General features: G+C 36.3%; 1 long non-coding RNA gene across 2 annotated transcripts in view; it reads left to right on the top strand.

The window, feature by feature from the left end:
• The window catches only part of LOC118353071 (uncharacterized), a 41341-nt gene that overhangs the window by 8816 nt on the left and 17996 nt on the right, over window positions 1-14529 (top strand). For both annotated transcript variants that reach the window (XR_004811271.2, XR_007407806.1), the window contains exon 3: window positions 8928-8975. This is a non-coding gene — a long non-coding RNA (uncharacterized LOC118353071). The remainder of the gene's footprint in view (window positions 1-8927; window positions 8976-14529) is intronic.

Raw genomic sequence — 14529 nt, 5'->3', positions numbered from 1 at the left:
GAATAAGGCAAAGAAGCATAACCCTTCTATTTTTTGAAACTAAGCCATGTGCAAACATACACAAAGTAATTTAATGTGAACATGCTGTCATCTAAATCTGACCTATAGGGACTTGCCTTAGGATTCATGACTGCTAATCTTAATTTTCTTAAGTGTTCCCAGAAATGGAGACCAAATCAGAAATTAAGCTTTCTAGTTTAAGCTCCATTTTAAAGAGGGTGATTTCACATTGTCTGATGGTAGTGAGCTGCAATGCAAGAAAGTTGATCATTAAAGGCTTTGTTAGGTGGAGTCAGAGTGTTTAATAAAAAACAAAGTATCACTTCACAAAAAATTTCTTTTTTTTCTTTAAAGATTTTATTTATCCATTTGAGAGAGAGAGAGAGTGTGAGAGAGAGAGAGAGCATGAGCAGGGAGGCAGGAAGGGGGAGAAACAGTTGCCCTGCTGAGCAGGGGACTCCATCCGAAAGACCCAAGCCAAAGGCAGATGCTCACCCGACTGAGCCACCCAGGTGCCCCTGTAAAACATTTCTTAAAAGTTGATTTTTACATTTTATCCTATAATGTCTAATAGAAAACATAGGAGGAAAAGTAGTCTTATCTGCAGGCACTGATTATCAATTTAGGGCCAAATTCTGACCTAGCATATTCCTATAAATGAGAGAAATGCTGGATCTGCCACATTTTACAATCACATGAGGAGAGGAAATTTCTTAGAGAGTTGAAGTCTTAGGATGAGTAGTCTTCAGTTCACCTTCAACTTAGAGAACTATTAAAAATTATACATACATATGCAAATTAAGTATTTTATTTTTACCAAACCCCTATCATTATACATTCATTAGTCAACCTTTTGATGTTGAGCCAAGGCTGTTCTGACCATAAATCCGCTGTTGAGAGTTGAAGATTGTCTTTTTGACATTAACCTTGCCTAAATGCAAAATCTACAATTTTCTCATTTGGTTTCTGTTAAAGGAAATGTAGAAGTTGAGGACACTTGTGTAATACAGTCCAGTTTTCTTGCCTCTGGTAATTCATGACAGTAATTTGTCTTTCTACAGCATTCAACTTCATTTTTAAAAAATAGTGGTAAAATATACATAACCTAAAATTCATTACCTTAAGTGTTTTTAAATTTCAACTTATACTCTCATTTTATTTTCATTTTGCACTTGACACTTAATAAAGTATACAAAATTAAATTACCTCATTACATTAGCAAGAATAACTCACATTAATAATTTGGGAAACTGGGCGGCCCAGGTGGCTCAGCGGTTTAGCGCCGCCTTCCGCCTGGGGTGTGATCCTGAAGATTCGGGATCGAGTCCCATGTCAGGCTCCCTGCACGGAGCCTGCTTCTCCCTCTGTCTGTGTCTCTGCCCCTCTCTCTCTCTCTCTCTCTCTCTCTCTGTGTGTGTGTGTGTGTCTCTCATGAATAAATAAATAAAATCTTACAAAAAAAGAATTTGGGAAACTAAAACAACTGATTTTTTAAAAAGATTTATTTATTTTATAGAGGGAGAGAGTGTGCACTCATGGGAGCAGTGTTGTGGGGGTGGTGGAGGGGCAGAGGGGGAGAGAGAGAAAGAATCGTCAAGCATATTCCCCCCCTTGATGCTGAGACAATGTAGGGCTTGATCCCAGGACCCTGAGATCATGACCTGAGCCAAAATCAAGATTGGCTGCTTAACTGACAGCCAGTGGAGCCATCCAGGTGCCCCTAAAAAATTGATTTTTATGTAAGTTTCATAAGGTCAAGATTTTAGTCTGTTTTATTTACTGTTTTGTCCCTAACTCCTAGAATACAGCCTGTCACATAGTGACACTCAGATACTATTATACTGGTAGTTATAACTCAGCTGGAGGATGCATAAATGTGCAGGTATGCTCTGATACAGCTTGTTAGTAAACATTCAGCAGCCATGGACATCAGTCTCTGTGTTAATCTTATGGTTTGAATAAATGAGGGTCATTTAATAGAGCTATTTTATTTTGAAAAATCCCTATACAGTGCTTAACACAATACCTTGTATGCAATACATGTTGAGAAAATATTAATCTTTGTTGATTGTTGGTTGATCTTTTTATTCTTGTTACTCTACTGAGGCAAGGAGAAAGAGAAAGGGGTGAGGACAAATAGAACAAATATTAATATTGAGAATATATACATATATATATACTCTCAGAGTGTGTGTGTGGGGGGGACTTTTCTACTCTCTCAAGACAGTTCTGGAACTTTGCCATTAATATGAACTCAAAGAATAATGAACTTTCTTCCCTTTGATCAGAGAATATACTCCAATTACTCAGCTTTCAGTAAGCATTCCCTTGACTCATTGTAGTTTGAGTGATCCTCCATTCTCTTGTCCAGTTCTCTTAATGGGAAAGTCTTTTCAATACCATCAATGGCAACTTGAATTAGATGAAGAGTTAAAGCATCTATCAGCCAAAAACCTTTTAGCCAAAAATCACTGTCTTTAAAACTCTCACCAGCCTGAGCTATAGACCGGATGGATTCCAATTATACTATTAACTCAAATTGAGGCCCATCTTCTTCCATATGTAGGACTCCAGACTCCTGAAAATGTGTCATCTACCTCCCATACTTCCAGAATTTTCCAAGTGAAGGTTTACATGTATTCTGTAATGTTTGACTTTGTGCTTGTACTCAAACCTCTTCCTGAAAGTCTAATGCCTGAACATCACTTGCAGTAGGGTGTTTGCCATTTCCACTGCTGCTTGTGCCCTCCATGGGATAATCAGTATTGGTGTTAAGGAGATCATCACTCAGTGCTCCCAAAGCTGTCAACAATGAGCCAGAGCAGAGCTGGGCTCAACTGCAGAAGTAAGGCCATCATTGTGTCATACTTAGTCATGTGATTCCTGAAGCAGCACTGCTTATGTTCATTATATCACAATGTCTCTGATGAAATTAGCTAATTTAAGTAGATAGAGGTGAAGGGACGGAGTCATCATGCCAAGCCTTTCCCTTTGCTGTCATCACCTTACACACATTCACTATTCACACATATACTCTTACCCTGTTCTTCAGCCAAACATAGAAAGTATTTCTGTGCGTGAACTTTCTCAAATAGATGCTCTGAATAGTCCTCGTGTTCAGTTAATAGTCAGACTCTGATAATCAGAATATTGAAGGAGGATGTGGTAGGGAATCAGTACCATTCTTTTTTAGTTAGGAGAGATAGCCTCTGGTTAAAGCATAATCTTTTACTTTGGGCATCTGACCATGTTTTTATCAGTAGAATATAGACTCTTTGAGGACAATGCGTCAGAAAGGCTATTAGCTGTGTAAGTAGTGACTTAAGCAGAAAGGATTCTTTTTCTCATAAGAATCCAGGTTGTAGGCAACTGCTCCTGATGTCCAAGCCTGAGTCATTGCAGTTCAGTTCTTCTTTGCCTTCCTCTTCAATCATAAGACTGTTGAAACTCTATAGATATTCAATCCTCTTTCAAGACCAGAAGAAGGATGGAAACATATGAGGTCAACCTTGGTTATCTATCTATCTATAGAGAGAGATCTATATATAGAGAAATATTATTTATATATAGACATTAAAAAGAAATATAATTATCTATAATTATATATATTTATATTATGTATTATAATTATTACAAAATTGTATTATTATAATTTTAAATTTTTAAATAAAATTATAATTATATTTATACTTATATATAAATTGGCCAAAATTGTATTCTGCTAACTACAAGGAAGCAAAGAAGCAAGTATTTAGCTTTTCTAGCTTCTAGCAAAGGCAGGCATGGGAAACAAGGTTTGAAAAAAAAAAAAAAAAGGAAATGGATATTGGATTATTGAAGCAATCATCAGTATCTGCTACTTTAGTATCCCCAGCATGGGTAAACTCCAGACAGAGTTTGGTTCAGTGAGTAGTGAGAATAGGGTGAATAGGTTATATGGATGTAATAACAATAAGTTTTTCCATGAATCTTTAAGTAAACAAGCAAGAACTTTATGAGCTATTTCAATGTAAAACAAATTTTAAATGAATTTTTAAAAATAATATTTTCATAAAATAATGTATTAAGTTTCTTTATATCACTTCAGCAATTGTATTAATAACATATTCAACTATAACCACAGTAGTAAAATCAAAATATAAATGTAGTTACCAACTAAAATGCAGAGGTCTTACAAAAGAGATTGTATTTTATGTGAAGTATCATTTGTTTCTCAGTTATTATAGAAAGTTTTCTATCAAATTACTAGGCTTTCAAGATCCATTGGTTTAGTTTCCAACTTCTGTTTGGTGGTCATCAGTGTCAGGCCACTGCTTCTTTCTTCCCCCACGGTGTCATGTAAGGATGTTTTCTTTAGATGACACAGATGATTATTTCAGTTTTGCTCTAGTTATAGATTAAGCCAAGTAAAATGTAACAGCTCTAAGGCACAAGAGGCCTGTAATGGAAGAGAAAACAAAAAGCCAAAGTAGTTAATTTAATATAATCACGAATGAACTTAAAGTTTACATAGTTTTGGTAAAACTAGGGTCCTAGGGGATCCCTGGGTGGCGCAGCGGTTTAGCGCCTGCCTTTGGCCCAGGGCGCGATCCTGGAGACCCGGGATCGAATCCCACATCAGGCTCCCGGTGCATGGAGCCTGCTTCTCCCTCTGCCTGTGTCTCTGCCTCTCTCTCTCTCTGTGTGACTATCATAAATAAATAAAAATTTAAAAAAAAACAAAAACAAAAACAAAACTAGGGTCCTAAGTTAATATTTGTATGATAAGTACAAAAACTCTTGTTTCATTTGTTCTGTTTTATCCTTCTATTGTAATCATTCTCTAAAAAGTATATATTTATATTAGTGATATGGCATTTTTCCCTTGAAAATAATATAATTGTATACTGTACTTCTAACAATGTAAAGAAAAATGTATTCATTATTTTGCCTTGGACTGTTAAATTTCTTTTTCCCAACATGGACTGCTTTTGACTTGGAAAGAACTATAGATTCCTTTTGGCTTATTTTTTCTATTCTTTCATAAATGAATTTCATATTTGTTGTTACTTTCACTTTTATATGTGGTAAGTATTGCTTGTACACTTGAAGACAAAGAAAAAAGCTTATAGATTCATTGTAAGATTCTGAGAATAAAGGCACTTGATTAATAATATTTTAGCAGACAATAAATTCTTATTTAGGCACCTGCAAATCACTTAATTCACTTGTCACCATAGTGTTTGAAGATAGGTATGAATGACTTACCGTGTTTTTATGATTTCTAGAAACTCCTCAATGCCAACTAATAATACCCAGTAACATACAGTTCAACTGTTATATCATGCTTTTATTCCTTTAATATTTTGTGCTCTCTTCACAGCACAGATATTCCTACTAATATTTTTAAAAATTAATAGTATATGCAATGATGCATGGATATAGATTGTACAAAGAATTTCAAGTTCTTACATCTCATTTTCACCAAAAAGCACACATATACAATGACACACAACTCAAAGAAAGATAACTTTGTCATGCAAAACTGAACAAGAGTGAACAGATAAATTTGTTCAGACAGAACATCTGCCAAGGGATCCCTGGTGGCTCAGTGGTTCAGCATCTGCCTTTGGCCCAGGTGGTGATCCTGGGATCCCAGGATCGAGTTCTGAGTCGGACTCCCTACGGGGAAACTGCTTCTCCCTCTGCCTGTGTCTTTGCCTCTCTCTCTCTGTGTCTCTCATGAATAAATGAATAAAATCTTAGAAGAAGAAGAAAAAAAAAGAATATCTGCCAAGAGGATTTGATGTGATTGAAATATCATTGGTGAAGTTTTGATAAGGTACTAATCATTTTTCTTTGCTTTTATTTTCCTGACTGTGAATATATATAATTTTCATGGAAGAATCTTTTTCTTTTTTTCCTAAATATATTTTTAATTTATTCATGAGAGACACAGAGGAGGCAGAGACACAGGCAGAGGGAGAAGTAGGCTCCACACAGGAAGCCCAACGCAGGACTTGATCTTGGATCCCAGGATCACGCCCAACTGCTGAGTCTCCCGGGCTGCCCCTTCATGGAAGAATCTTGACTTAATTTTCCTTTTTTTCTTTTTTAAAGATTGATTGATTGATGATAGACATAGAGAGACAGAGACATAGGACAGAGGAGGCAGAGACATAGGCAGAGGGAGAAGCAGGCTCCATGCACCGGGATCCTGACGTGGGATTCGATCCCGGGTCTCCAGGATCGCGCCCTGGGCCAAAGGCAGGCGCTAAACCGCTGCGCCACCCAGGGCTCCCTAAGAATTTTTAAATAACATTTGTTATATTAAAGTCTAGCCACCTTAGACTCACCATTTAACAAATTAGAAAATTTAAGTCCAGAGAGATGACATCTATATTAAAGATACTGACTACTATAACAATTATATAACAATGATTAAAGTATTTAATTATGAAATAATTATTTAACAATTTTTAAAGTTTTTTAGTTTCAAGGCACTAAAAAATTGTTTTAAGCAGGTGTATAATATCTATGGTTTTAGGATGTTTTTAAAAATTACTTGTTAAGCTAACTTCAAGAAAACTTGTACTGTACTTTAACAACTACTTAAGTTTGGAAACAAATTCATAATGAGACCTAACAATATCCCTTGTATAAAAATAAATCAAGGGTGCCTGGGTGGCTCAGTCAGTTAGGCATCCAACTCCTGGTTTCGGCTCAGGTCATAATCTCAGGTGGTGAGACTGAGACCCGGGTTGGGCTCTGTGCTTAGCGGGGAGTCTGCTTGAGATTCTCTCTCGCCCTCTCCCTCTACTTCACCTCCTCCCTCACTCTCATGCTCCCTCTCTCTCTCCCTTCTCTCTCTCAAATAAATAAATAAAATTAGTGGTTGTAATTTGGCTAAATTTCATATCATTTTCTGTACTGTTAAATAGTAATTACTTAAAATTTAAATAACACTACTGTATCAAAGATTTTAATTTCTCATTTTTACAGAAAATATCATTCTCGGTATAGTCAAAGATCATAAAACAAATGCTGAAAGTCTAATTAAGTGGGGAAATCAAATTTTTTTCAACAAGATTTTAATGAGAAGCTATGGGACTTGGAACTGGATAAATAATTAAACCCTTGCATCTTTCTTTCTATCATTTATTTTCCATCCCCCAGCCCCATGCAACCTGGGCAGATCAGTTAGAAACATATTTCATAGCATGGAACTCAGGATGGGGACTTGGTAGAGTATAAAAACGAAAAAATGCTGCACATAATGACCCACCAAGTTAACCTAGGAATACTCTTCTTCACAGGGCTTCACAGTATGGTGGATTTGGCTTGAAACTGTGAATTCAAAGGAGAGTTTGTTTTTCTCTGGCCCTTCCATGATTCTTCCCAGGAGCAAAAACTATTATATATTCATGGGAAAATCACTATTATAGAATGTCAATGGTGTTTGAATGAATGGCCTTCTATTCCAATTCAAATAAATATTATCTTTGGGTATATATTAAATTTATAGGCCTTCTTTTATTTCAAGTGGGAAAAGAAATTACTTTAAACATAGGAAGAAACCTAGGAGACAATCAGAAGTCACTGCATCATGTCTATTTGAATTTCTTTAAGCATGTGAACGTACTCTTCTCAAATAAAAGACTATGGGAAGAAATGGAAAAATCAGCTGCATGCCTCAAAACAAGGAGAGAAAATATTTCAAGAAATAGAAAATAGGGGATCCCTGAGTGGCTCAGCGTTTAGCGCCTGCCTTTGGCCCAGGGCTGATCCTGGAGTCCCAGGATCGAGTTCCGCGTCAGGCTTCCTGCATGGAGCCTGCTTCTCCTTGTGCCTATGTATCTGCCTCTCTCTCTCTCTGTGTCTCATGAATAAATAAATAAAATATTTTAAAAGAAAGAAATATAAATAATGAGAAAAAATTAACTATCTATTAAATAACTGCCATAACAAAGAAGGTATATGCCCCTTCCAACTTTTTTTTTTTTAATTTTATTTATTAATTCGTGAGAGACACAGAGAGAGAGGCAGAGACACAGGCAGAGGGAGAAGCAGGCTCTGTGCAGGGAGCCTAAGGCGGGACTCCATCGGGGGACTCCAGGATCACACCCCGGGCCAAAGGCAGGGGCTCAACCGCTGGGCCACCCACGCGTCCCAACACTTCCAACTTTCTAGAGGTTAAAAAATAATGATGTGCTATTAAAAATATGATAAAAACTGTCATAGATTATATTAGCTCTCTAATTAGGAAAATTAAATCATGGGGATCCCTGGGTGGCTCAGCGGTTTAGCGCCTGCCTTTGGCCCAGGGCGCAATCCTGGAGTCCCGGGATCGAGTCCTGCGTTGGGCTCCCTGCATGGAGCCTGCTTCTCCCTCCTCCTGTGTCTCTGCCTCTCTCTCTCTCTGTGTGACTATCATAAATAAATGAAAAAAAAATTTAAAAAAAATTCTTATATGAAAGTAAGAAATACAACAGTACATGTGGGAAATACAAGAAAATACGCACATATATATGCATATGCATACTTATCTAGATTTGCTTTAATTTACATAAAGAAATACTGAGAGGACTCATGCCATTAAAAATGCTATTAGAAACAGTTACTGGTAAGGAGCAGGGAAGAATGGGCAGCATTCCTGACTGTGGACAGCAGAGGATGGAGACTTCTTACCGTATACATTTTGATGTCATCTAATGTATGAAACATGTGAAATTACCTAGTCAAAGAACAAGCACAATAAAAGGCATGTATACAGAACCTTACACAGGAGAAGAAATATCTGAGGAAAGAAAATAAAACTGTGGGGAAGGAAATAAAGATGGGGAAAATTCTTGAAAATGGCTTTTGTTCTCTCTGAGAGTACAGGGATAATCGGCTAATCCAATGTACTGCTCTAGGAGTAACATGAACTTTCTTCCTTTTCTCTGCAGCTCATCCTGTTAAAGATCTGTTGTTACTGTTACAAGATATTGAGGGGGGTGAGTTTCCAAGTTGTATTTGTATTTTCTATATGGATCTTTAAAGGTTGTGTGCTGTATATTTAAAACTAATTATTAAGAATAGCAGTGTCACCCTTATTTAACTTGCTTTCAACATTTAAAAAAAATAACTTCATTGTTCTCTAATATAGATGCTTTTACATACGTAATAATAGAGCTGGTAATCTGTCATTATCTAGTAAAGCTATTTTTTCTTTTTTGGTTATAATAAGGTCTGAAATAGCTTTTCCATTAGGAATCTGGATCATCAGGATTTTCTGTCTGAAATGCATCATTATGTTGCAGGTTGGAACTTGATATGCAAGATGTCAATCAAGACAAAAGTTTTCTTTTTATATATTCTGTCTTCCATGCATTTTTCCCCTTCTTTTTAATTTCAATCAAAATTTACTGAGAGACAACTCTTATACGTGGCATTTTTCTAGACACTTCTAAAATATGGAAAACAACGATGAAGCTGAAAATAGTTTATGATTTGAATGTTCATAATTACTTCAACATTCAAATACTTCAGGTCTTTTACAAAACAGCAAGAAGTAGAAAAAGTAAACAAACTCAAAAACAAACAAACAAACCCCAAATAGTCCACTGGCCCTTATTCCCTCCTCCAGTTATTTCTTTGTAGAGGCAACTGGTTTTAATTTTTCCAACTCTTTCTTCTCATATTTACCTTCATGTTTCTATATAACATCTATGGGCTGCTATTGAAAGGCGGCATACTAGGATAGTATTCAAGAGCTGCTAGACTTCAAATTCCAGCTCCTTAATGACCACTTCCCTTTATCTTGGTCACTGTTTCTTGACAGGCACAACTGACATATCGTGCCAGCTGACTTTTTGTTGTAGGGACCTATTCCGTGCATTTTAGGATGTGTAGCATATCCTGGTCTCTACCCATTGGATTCGAGTAACACTGTCACCCCAGGGGTAACAACTAAGAATGTGTTTAGGTATTGCCAAATGTCCCCAAGAGAAACAAAATCACCCCAGTTGAGAACACTAATCTTGAGGAAGTAAAGATTTTCTGTGACTTTGTTCCTTCATCAGCAATATGAGGATTATACAATTATATATATAATTTTTACAATTACATATCCATTAGACTTCCATTCCTCCCATTTTCCCAATACAATTATCACAATTTCTATTTATGTCAATATTTAGCCTTTATAATGATTATGTATTACTCAAAATTGAGTCACATAGTGGATTAGTATATTAATTTATTTTCAGTATATTTATTTCTTGTATTTTTTTTCCTCCTAGAGTAAATAATTGCATTTTTTGTTTTTGTTTGCTTAGTTTTCTATGTAGTTAAACATCACCAAGCTGTCTGTTAGAAACATAAATCTACCTGAGAAGATTAGACGTGTTTGGCAAATTAACAGTTTTTCTTTCCCTCTTTTGGAGACATTCTTCCCAGAGCTTTGCATTCTCCTGCTCCAATGTAGACCTGTTGCTCTTTAGGCCTTGCTGCATAGGTAGGATCTGGAATTTCTTTGCACCATTGTCATGGGATTTCTCTTTATTGTGTGTTTGATCCCCTATTTCTGGATCTTATGTTCTTCCTCTAGTTTTCTCCTTTGATTTGGTGAATTACACCCTCCAATAGATCCTTCAAATGTCTAAAAATACATTTATTTTAATATGATTATATTTTGGAAATTGTTTCCCCTCAAAATATTAAAGGTTATGTTGCATTGTCTCTTACAGGGTTGCAGTTGAAAAGTTTGATACCATACCAATTCCTGAATCTTTGTATATATAAATTGTTTCTCCTCAATGGAGTATTTGCAATCATTGTCCATTTTGTCCATTGTGTTCTGAAATTTCATGATAAGGAGCATGATATAGATCTTTTTAATATTATTATGGTGGCTACTGAAAATTCAGGCCTTTTAGTTTAGGGAAATTTTCTTGTAATATAACTTCATTAATAACTCTGTTTGTCCCTTCCACCTGCCCGGTACCTCTGCTCTCTCTTTAATCTTTAGGTATCTTTAATCACATGCTGAACCTTGAATTTTCTGATACTCTATTCTCCCTTAATTTTCTTCTTTTCTCCTCTATTTTCTGGAAATCTTTTTGATGTTCTCTTTCTTCCCTCCTTTCTTCCTTCCTGTCTATCTTCCTACCTACCTTCCTTCCTGTTTTTTTTTTTTTTTTTTTGGCTTATATTTTAAATTACAGAAGCTCTTTTAAGTTCTTTGAGTGATCCTTTTAAAAATACATAATATTATGTTATCTTTCCTAGAAAGCAATATCTTCCTCTCTCTGAAGGTACCAATGATACTTTTTTTTTAAGATTTTATTTATTTATTATTCATGAAAGACACAAACAGAGAGAGAGAGAGAGAGAGGCAGAGTCACAGGCAGAGGGAGAAGCAGGCTCCATGCAGGGAGCCCGATGTGGGACTTGATCCCAGGTCTCCAGGATCACACCCTGGGCCGAAGGCAGGCGCTAAACTGCTGAGCCACCCAGGGATTCCCACCAATGATACTTTTGAATATTTTCTTTCTCTCTCTTTTTTTTTTACTTTTGAATATTCTCTTTGCTCCTTGTACTGTTTTCCTCCAATTGCCTTTCCTCCCCTGTTTATTGGGTTTGTCTTTTATGTTAGAGGCTTCTCTCAAATATTCTGTGATCCTTGTCTGCCCTTTCATGCTTAAGAAATAAAACTGTCATTATTTTCAGATGGCATGATTGTTACCTCCAAATTCAAGAAATAAAAAAAATACTAAAATTAATAAGTAAATTATTTAGTTGGATCATAGGATACAAAAATCAATTATCTTTCTTTGGAGTGACCAAGTAGAAATTGAAACTTCAAAAGATATCACAACAGCATCAAAACTTGAATATTATGGGATAAGTCTAAGAAAAATATGGAAGATTTATACACTGAAAACTGTAAGACATTGATGAGAGAAATCAAACAGGACCCAATAGCTGGAAGAATACACCTTGTTCATGGATTAAAAGAATTGCTGTTTTTAAAATGTCTGTTATTTCATATTCATCTATAGAATCCATCAATTCAAATAAAAATTGAAGCAACTTTTTGGTAGAAATGGACAGACTTATTCTAAAATTTATTTGGAAATGCAAAGTTATTTTGAAACAGAAACAAAATATATAGTCAAATGATCTTCAACAAAGATGACAGGGTAACTTAATGGTGTAAAAGATAGAATTCAAAAAAATAATGCTGGAAAAATTGAATATCATATGCAAAAAATTCTAATATGAAATTTTATATTAAACCGAAAACCTACCTCCAACAGATTAAAAAGAAATTAACTTGAAATGAATCATAGACTAAAAGCTATAAAATTTCTAGAAGAAAGCTGTAAAATTTTCTAGAAAAAAACATAGAAGAAAATGTTTGTGACCTTTGGCTAGCGAAGATTTCTTAGGCTTGAAAAGAATAAACAATAAAACAAAGAAATTGATACATGTCAATATTAAGACCCTAGGGTTACCTTGATAGCTCTGTCAGTAAACCTTGAGACTCTTGATCTCAGGGTCATTCGTTTAAGCCTCAAGTTAGGGGTAGAGTTTATTTAATAAAATCAAAACAAAACAAAAAAATGTTTTAAAAAGGCAAACAAGAATTAAGGCTTGTGCTCTTCAAAAGACTGTTGCAGGGCAGCCCTGGTGGCGCAGCGGTTTAGCGCCGCCCGCGGCCCGGGGTGTGGTCCTGGAGTCTCAGATCGAGTCCCACATCCGGCTCCCTGCATGGAGCCTGCTTCTCCCTCTGCCTGTGACTCTGCCTCTCTCTCTATGAATAAATAAATAAAACCTTAAAAAAAAAAAAAAAAAAAAAAGAAAGTGTCGCAAATGAAAAAACAAGCCACAGATTAGGAGAAAATATTTGTTAAAAACACATTTCATTAAGAATTTATATCCAGGGATGCCCAGTGTTTGACGTTTGGCTCAGGGTGTGATCCCAGTTCCGAGATCGAGTCCCACGTCAGGCTCCCTGTGGGGAGCCTGCTTCTCCCTCTGTTTGTGTCTCTGCCTTTCTCTGTGTGTCTCTCATGAATAAATAAAAATAAAATCTCAAAAAGAAAAAAAAAAGTTATATCCAGGGGCACCTGGGTGGCTTAGTCAGTTAAGCAGCCAACTCTTGATTTTGGTTCAGGCCATGATCTCAGAATCCTGAGATTGAGCCCGACGTCAAGCTCCATGCTTAGTGGGGGGTCTGCCTAAGGTTCTCTCTTGCTTTCTGTCTCTCTCATGTAAATAAATAAATACTTTTAAAAAGAACTTATATCCAAAATATATAAAGAATTCTCAAAACTCAAGAAAACAACCCAGTTTCTAAAATGAGCAGAAGATTTAAGCAGACATTAAAGAAGATAACCAGATGGCAAATAAGCATATAATTATTAATAATTATAAATGAATAATTCATTAATTAGTGAGTAATAAACATAATAATTCATTAGGGAAATGCAAATAAAACTAAAATGAGATAGCATTTTAAAGATTTTATTTATTTATTCATGAGAGACACACACAGAGAGAGGCAGAGACACAGGCAGAGGGAGAAGCAGGCTCCATGCAGGGAGTCCGATGTGGGACTCGAACCCGGGTCACCAGGATCAGGACCTGGGCTGAAGGCAGGCGCCAAACCACTGAGCCACCTGCGCTGCCCAACTTGGCACTTTCTTTTTTTTTTTGAACATTTTTATTTATTTATGACAGTCACAGAGAGAGAGAGAGGCAGGGACACAGGCAGAGGGACATGGAAGAATCTTGACTTAATTTTCCTTTTTTTCTTTTTTAAAGATTGATTGATTGATGATAGACATAGAGAGACAGAGACATAGGACAGAGGAGGCAGAGACATAGGCAGAGGGAGAAGCAGGCTCCATGCACCGGGATCCTGACGTGGGATTCGATCCCGGGTCTCCAGGATCGCGCCCTGGGCCAAAGGCAGGCGCCAAACCGCTGCGCCACCCAGGGATCCCAACTTGGCACTTTCTTACAGAGTCGACAGCTTCATGGAGATAAGACCTGTGCAACTGAATAAGGCCTCATGCTTAGGAAAGCCCCACACTTGACTTAATGTTCTACCATTGCTATCTTGATATTCTTAATAATTTTGTTTTGTACTTGTGTTTTGAATTTGAACTTGAACTTGTGTTCTGTTTTTCTGAACTTGTATTTTGTAATTAAAGTCTGTTAGAATACTGGAACACATGCAATATGTCTGTCACTACTTGCTGCTCTATTTGCATATAGTGTTCAAGGTGCCCCATCATTACATGATTCCAGCAGGCCCATGATGCATGAGAGTGTAGTGAGACTCCCAGAAGTTTACCCTGAAACCATTACACAAAACTGATTAAGTGCTTGTCCCCAATGTTTTCATCATTACTTGAATTCTCAAATTATAGCATCTGTCATTGTATTTACCACATTATAGTATAATTATGTTTTATTATTTCAGAGGTCAGCAAAACAGTAAAAATTTAGTTAGTAAATATTTTACACTTTACATCCCAAGAGGCAAAATCAAGGATA

The sequence above is a fragment of the Canis lupus genome, chromosome 32, assembly GCF_003254725.2.
Source record: "Canis lupus dingo isolate Sandy chromosome 32, ASM325472v2, whole genome shotgun sequence".
NCBI lineage: Eukaryota > Metazoa > Chordata > Mammalia > Carnivora > Canidae > Canis > Canis lupus.
This window is presented reverse-complemented; position numbering and strand designations above follow the sequence as displayed.